A 6,000-nucleotide genomic window follows, 5' to 3' on the forward strand; every position below is an offset into this window, starting at 1 on the left:
TTCTACATATGCAATTATTAACCCTAAATAGGCTTTTCTGTAGACCTTATCATGGTGTATCACGGCTTTAAGAAGTATCCTTAAAAAAAAAGATAAAGTTTGTAAAAGTTTTAAAAATAAACTTCATTTTATAATATAAAACTGAGGTATAGAAAGGCAAGGTCAAAAACTGACAAAAGTCTATCAATTCTAAGAGTCTACTAGAGGCGAATAACTATTTCATTTTGAATATTCATGTTCAAAGTAGTCAAGTATACTCACTACATTTGCCACAGCAAAAAATATTCTTTTAGTGGTTACCTGTGGTGAGATGAATGTAGTGATCTGCTGGACTCCACACAGGAATGTTAATAGAGATGCTAACAAAAATGTAGCTATTTTGTTTTCCAAATTTAAATTTCCAAAATTAGAACAGCTGGCTTTCTCCTTCAATACTTGTATAATATATTGTACAGCATAAATTTTAACCACCTCCCCCATTTGACCTTATCTTTTATTTCCCCAAGTTTTGTAGAGGCTGACTTGTAACTTACGCTTTCAGTAAAGATTGTAAGTTAGCATACGGAATATACAACTTACTAAGAAGTTTTTAAAAAAAACAAAGCAGAACCAAAACACTTGTATTAAAAAGGGAAAAGAAAAATTGAACCACTTACCTGGAGGGACTGGAACAGCTCTTTTCGCTTTCCTATAATTCAAAAGAAGAAAGGTGAAGGAAAGTCAGTCTAATTATTACTTCACTGTTAAAGTCCACTTTCCAAAGTGTTCTGACTGACTTTGTGTAACCTCACCATAGAATTCAGCATTCATCAAAAAGAAAACTGAATGATGAAGAAATTGAGGGAGAAAAATTTTAAAATTAAGAACATTCCTCCTTATAAAGCAAGTAGGATCACGAGGATGTTATTCAGTAGAATCTGTAACATAACTATTAGCCATAATCCAGAGTATTTAAAGGATGTAAATTTAAAAGATCATGAAAGAGGAAACAGAGCTTTTTTTTCACTGCTGCTACTTCGCTGCTTACTAAAGTGGCTGTTCTATTTCCTAGAAAACACACAATCTGTTCCAGAAAGTTCTGGGGAAGAATCAGGAAGAAAGTAATTCCTGCAGCACTATGCTCAATTTTCTTCTTAAGAAAAGTCAAATGTGGAACACTTTTTGCTGATGTTATTAGTTAACTGTTTGCAACAGATGTCTATGACAAACCAAGCAAAACACATAACTGGCATTCTATGATGGGGAGAGAGCGCCTGAACAAGGGGTGCGAGGGGAAGGTGAGAAGTGAAGATGATTGACCTAACAATTTCAAATAAGAACAAGAAAGCCAGTTGCCCAGAGACTCTGCTGTACAGAAACAAAGCAATTAAGTTATTTCAATTCAGCTGAAGGAACAGGCTTTCAGGCATATGAGGGTAAAATTCTGGTAAACAGGGACACACAAACAGAAAACATTTAGGCCTAACACTTCCTGTTAGGTGAGTATGGTAGTTCCTAATTCAATCCCTGGGCTTAAATATTTTTCAGAGACACCTTGATCTTTCTTTGTCTTAGTGAAAATTCATGCTACGTAAATACAACTCTCACAGTTAAATGAAAGACACATGAACTTCTGAGAAGAAATATACAGGGTTAGTATTCCCCGATACTTTAAGAATTTGCTTAAGGAGAGGTTATGATTTACCTTCCCCGATTCATTTTTCTAGGTTTCAAGGTTCTATTATTTTCAATTAATCTAAGAGACATCAGAAACCCAGTCTCCTTTTACTACGTAATTTCCAGTTAAAAGGGGGGGGGAGGCTAATAGAAAGCTACTTAATGCTTTCTTTTCCCAGACTGCATCTATGAAGTGCAAATTTGAATAATTAAGAATTTTAATTAAAACTCTGTAAATATCTTAAATCACTTCTACACTGCGAGAGTGGTTGTTGGAACAGGTTGTGGCCTCTCCATCCTTGGAGGTATTTGAAATTCAATCTGCCATGATCGTGGGCAACCTGCTCTAGGTGATCCTGCTTGTGCAGAGGGATGGACCAGATAATCCACTGAGGCCCCTTCCAACCCCCAATTATTTAGTGATTTTGTAAAATGTATCATGTCCACTACAGGACTCCCATTTACAATAGACAGAGCAGAAGCTAGTAGAGGAGTTCTCTGGCACAGCCAATAGCTGTCTGAATTTCTAAACTAAAACAAACACAGAATACTGTCAGAACCAGTACAGCATACACTTGAAAAATACGAGCTACTGCATAACTGTTTGATAGTGTCTTATATTTCTATCTTCTACTTACATTCAATGTCTCCTTAGAATGCACATTAACAATTTAAAACAAACATGCAGTTTTGTTACTCATGGAGACAATAACTTGAACTATATTCACTGTTAGAAGAAGAAAAGTTACATTATTGAAACACATTTACTCATTCAATTATTTTTATATAGAAAATCAACATCATTCTAACAGACCATAAACATGTTGAGATTGTTATTTTTCTGTAGTTTTATTTCTAGACTAACAGATAAAGCTTTAAAAGTCAGTAAAGGTTTTTGTAAGCTTTAAATTTGTAAGCTTAAGCTAATTCACAGTGGAAAAAAAAACAGAATAGCTGATGAGAGAAGATGAACTTTATGTAAGAGACATAAAGCTTAACTAAATAAGAATCAAAACAATACCAAATTATTTGGGTTGGGGTTGCACAACACTTAAATTTGTCACAAAAGCACAGAAGCAGCATTAAAAAAAACCAGAATGATTTATGAAATTATGCCAGATATGATACCAGAGCACCTTATATTAGATACTGCATAGTCAAGAAGATTCTGGAAAGAGGCATACCAAAGAAGTTTTCTAGAATTTACATTAGGATAGAAATATTAGTTACACTGTGAAAAAGACCAAAGGCTCAACTAGTTGATCAAATATTAGGATGTAATATCACTATTAACACATATACTCATTGCAGATTTTTTTTTAAAAAAAAAAGCTACCTCACCCCATACATATATCAATTTTTTTTTTTTTTTTTTTTTTTTTTTTTTTTAAGTTTCACATATCTTTTAATGCATTATAAGCAGCCACAGCAAGCAGTCCCTGATAAACTTATTGGTCTTTTTTTTTTTTTTTAATAAGAGGATCTTCAGACTTTAGTTCTAGAACACAGAACTATAAACACTAGACGAACTCAAATGAATGCCTCACTTGACTATGTGTTGTCACCTGAAAGTATGTGCGCAGTGGCGCTCCTCTCAATAAAAATTAGGTGTTTCAGTGGAAAGTTGCAGGAAAACCAAGACCACATGAAAAAGTTTTCTTCCTGTTATTAACTGATACTACATCTATCTTAGATGTCAACTTAGGCAGTATTAGGACTTCAGTCTTTATTTGCTCTTGTTTTTCTCTATCTAGCTTTATACTTGGCAACAGCTTAGGACAACATATTCAAGACCTCATGAATAGAGTATGACAGAAGAAAAAAACCCTAACATTTTAAAAGGTGGAAAAGAAAACACAAACACTTTGACTTCACCTGTTAGAAAGTAGTGGACGACCAGAATTTTTAGCTTTATTGGAATTTCCCATTCTAGAGCAAAGCAATAGGTGATAATATCTTTATTTGAAGATTAACACCATTTCTGAGAGACGGTAATATAACAAAAAGTAAAAGTATAATTCATGCCACATGGATGGGACATGGTAACATCCTCATGGATCCCATTTCACAAATGGGGATGGAAAAAGGTTGTAATATGAATAAAACAGCAGTAGCAGCATGAGAACACACATATCCTTCAACTCCAAATATAGCTGCACTGGAGCACAGAATATTTCTGCCAATGTGATCATGTGCAACCATCATTCCTGCAGTACCTGTAACACCGTTTTTCATATGAAAGCTTTGCCGACCTTTGCCGAGAGAGCTCTAGAGCCCCACGTACGCCAGCAGGCAAAGCCAGTGGGGCACCGGGTCCAGACAGACGGCACCCACGGCCAAAGCGGGGGCAGGCACCCCCGGCCCTCGGCCCCGCGGCCCCTCCCGGCCCGGCCGCGCAGCGCTCCCGCCAGCGCCGCGGCTGCGCGCGCGGGGGCCGCCGCGGAGCGGGGCCGCCGCCCCCCCCGCCAGCGCCGCCCGCAGCGCCCGGCCCGCGGCGGGCACCGCCGCTTCCGGGTGCGGGCCACGGCAGGGCGGCCCTCGCCCCCCGCCGCCGCCGCCCGCTCCGCGCGGGGCCCTACCTCCGGGCCGGGAACGGTCTCGGCGGCGGCGGCGGCGGCTTCGGCCAGGCCGCCCGCCCCGCCGCGGCGTCGGCGGCTCTAGGGCCGGCGGGAGCCGCAGGCCGCGGTGGGGGAGGGGGCGGCGGGGCGGCGGAGCGGCGGCGCCATGTTACTGCCTCCCGGGTAACCCCCGCCTACCGCTACGCCGGGCCGCTCCCCCGCCCCGGTGCGCGCGCGCGCGCCCGCTGCAGCACGCGGGGAGCGGCGCGGAGATGGCGGGGCGGGAGCCGCCGCCGCCGCGCGCTGTTTACAAACTCACCCCGGGGACGGGGGCCGAACCGCACATTAAAGGCCGGGTCCCCCACAGGCTTCCGTCACATCTCGCGACAACTCAACTGACATCTCCCTGGGCAGCGGGGGAACGCGAGTCACGTGGCAGAGAGGGGCGGGAGGCGAGGCGGGGCGCGCCGCTGATTGGCCGCCGCCGCCGGGGGCGCTTGGCAGTGCCGGAGTGTCTGTGTGGCCGGAAGTGCTAAATGACTGGGTGGGGCAGAGCGGGGAGCTGTGGCGCTGCTCTAGCTAAGCAGGCCCTGCTCGGTCTCGCGCGTGGATGGGCGACCGGGGGCCGCGCTGCCTGCCTGGTGGCGGTATCCTGTGTAACCAGCACGATGCTAATAACGGCCTCACAGCTGGGAAGGCCGAACCTGCTGGAGCCTCCTTGACTGCCACTATCTCAACTCCATGGCGAGCAAGGAGTCACATTAAGTGCTCTCCAGTGCAATATCCACTACCTAGACTGGTGGTAAATCCACTCCCCCTGCTAGGGATCTTGAGCATCTGAGGATGCTTAATGACGATGCTTGAAGCATATCAGAGTTTTGGAATAACCCCTAAAACTTTGTACTGGTTATATTCCTTTGCTTTGGTTTCCCAGTCTTCCTAACCACTACAGTTGCCTTTCTCATGGTGGCAGCCGTGCGTGTGCCTGAAGCCATAGCTCCGCTAAGCATTCGACATTTAACACATACCAAAAATGTTACAGAACTGTAAAAAGCTAAGCATCTTTATCTTAATTTTACAAGTAAGAAACGACACATTTTGGATTAACCAAAAAATATCCACATCACTTCTGGCAACACAGCTTAGCTGGTAACCGCTCTGAAGAAAGGATGCAGTTTTAATTCTGTGTTCATTTACACTTTGGAACTTCCTTGTTCCGACCCTCAGTCTCTGATCAGGATACAGGTCAGTCTAAGAGACTATAAATAAAAATAAATAAATATTCTAAAAAATAGTATTAACTCCAAATGTCATAAGCAAATTTTTCAGTCTGAACTTGCAGAAGAATATATACAGCAATTCCATTTTCTCCTGTAAACTGTTTTGCTAGGCACTATGCAGGACTTGTGTAAAGTACTTTGAGATGAAGCGAGATAAAGGACCCTGACTACAAATACAGAGTTTACTAAAGTTAGGATTATTATTAATTGTATGTTTTGAAGGACTTTCATCTGAGTGCTGAGAAGAGAGGAACAGAAATCTTGTACTTTCTACAGTTACAGGCTTTGCACACAGAGCAACCAAGAACTATATAGTAGACAAATGTCCAGTGTTTCAGATCTTTACATGGTAGCACCAGTCCTGAATCTGAACAGAGAACTGAACTGCAAGTTCTTTGCCCTTCCTCAGTCTGAAATTGGCCCCCCAAAAAACATAAGCAGAGAGAAAGAGGCAAGAAAAATCAAAGAAAGAAGCAGGATAGAAAGGATGAATCATTTCTTCCTGC

At 42.5% G+C, this 6,000-nt stretch overlaps 1 protein-coding gene across 6 annotated transcripts in view; it reads right to left on the minus strand.

The window, feature by feature from the left end:
• ATF2 (activating transcription factor 2) overlaps nucleotides 1-4,624 on the minus strand; it is a 50,119-nt gene extending 45,495 nt beyond the window's left edge. For 4 of the 6 annotated variants that reach the window (XM_062578379.1, XM_062578372.1, XM_062578376.1 and 1 more), the window contains exons 1-2: nucleotides 4,534-4,624; nucleotides 657-688 (exon numbers count right to left, since the gene is read on the minus strand). The gene's annotated coding sequence lies outside the window, so the exon portion shown is untranslated. Of the gene's footprint in view, nucleotides 1-656; nucleotides 689-4,235; nucleotides 4,319-4,533 lie in introns of those variants that run through there. The other 2 variants (XM_062578373.1, XM_062578378.1) reach the window with 1 other exon arrangement.
• Between the last annotated feature and the right edge of the window lie 1,376 nt (nucleotides 4,625-6,000).

The sequence above is a fragment of the Rhea pennata genome, chromosome 6 (assembly GCF_028389875.1).
Source record: "Rhea pennata isolate bPtePen1 chromosome 6, bPtePen1.pri, whole genome shotgun sequence".
NCBI classification, from domain to species: domain Eukaryota; kingdom Metazoa; phylum Chordata; class Aves; order Rheiformes; family Rheidae; genus Rhea; species Rhea pennata.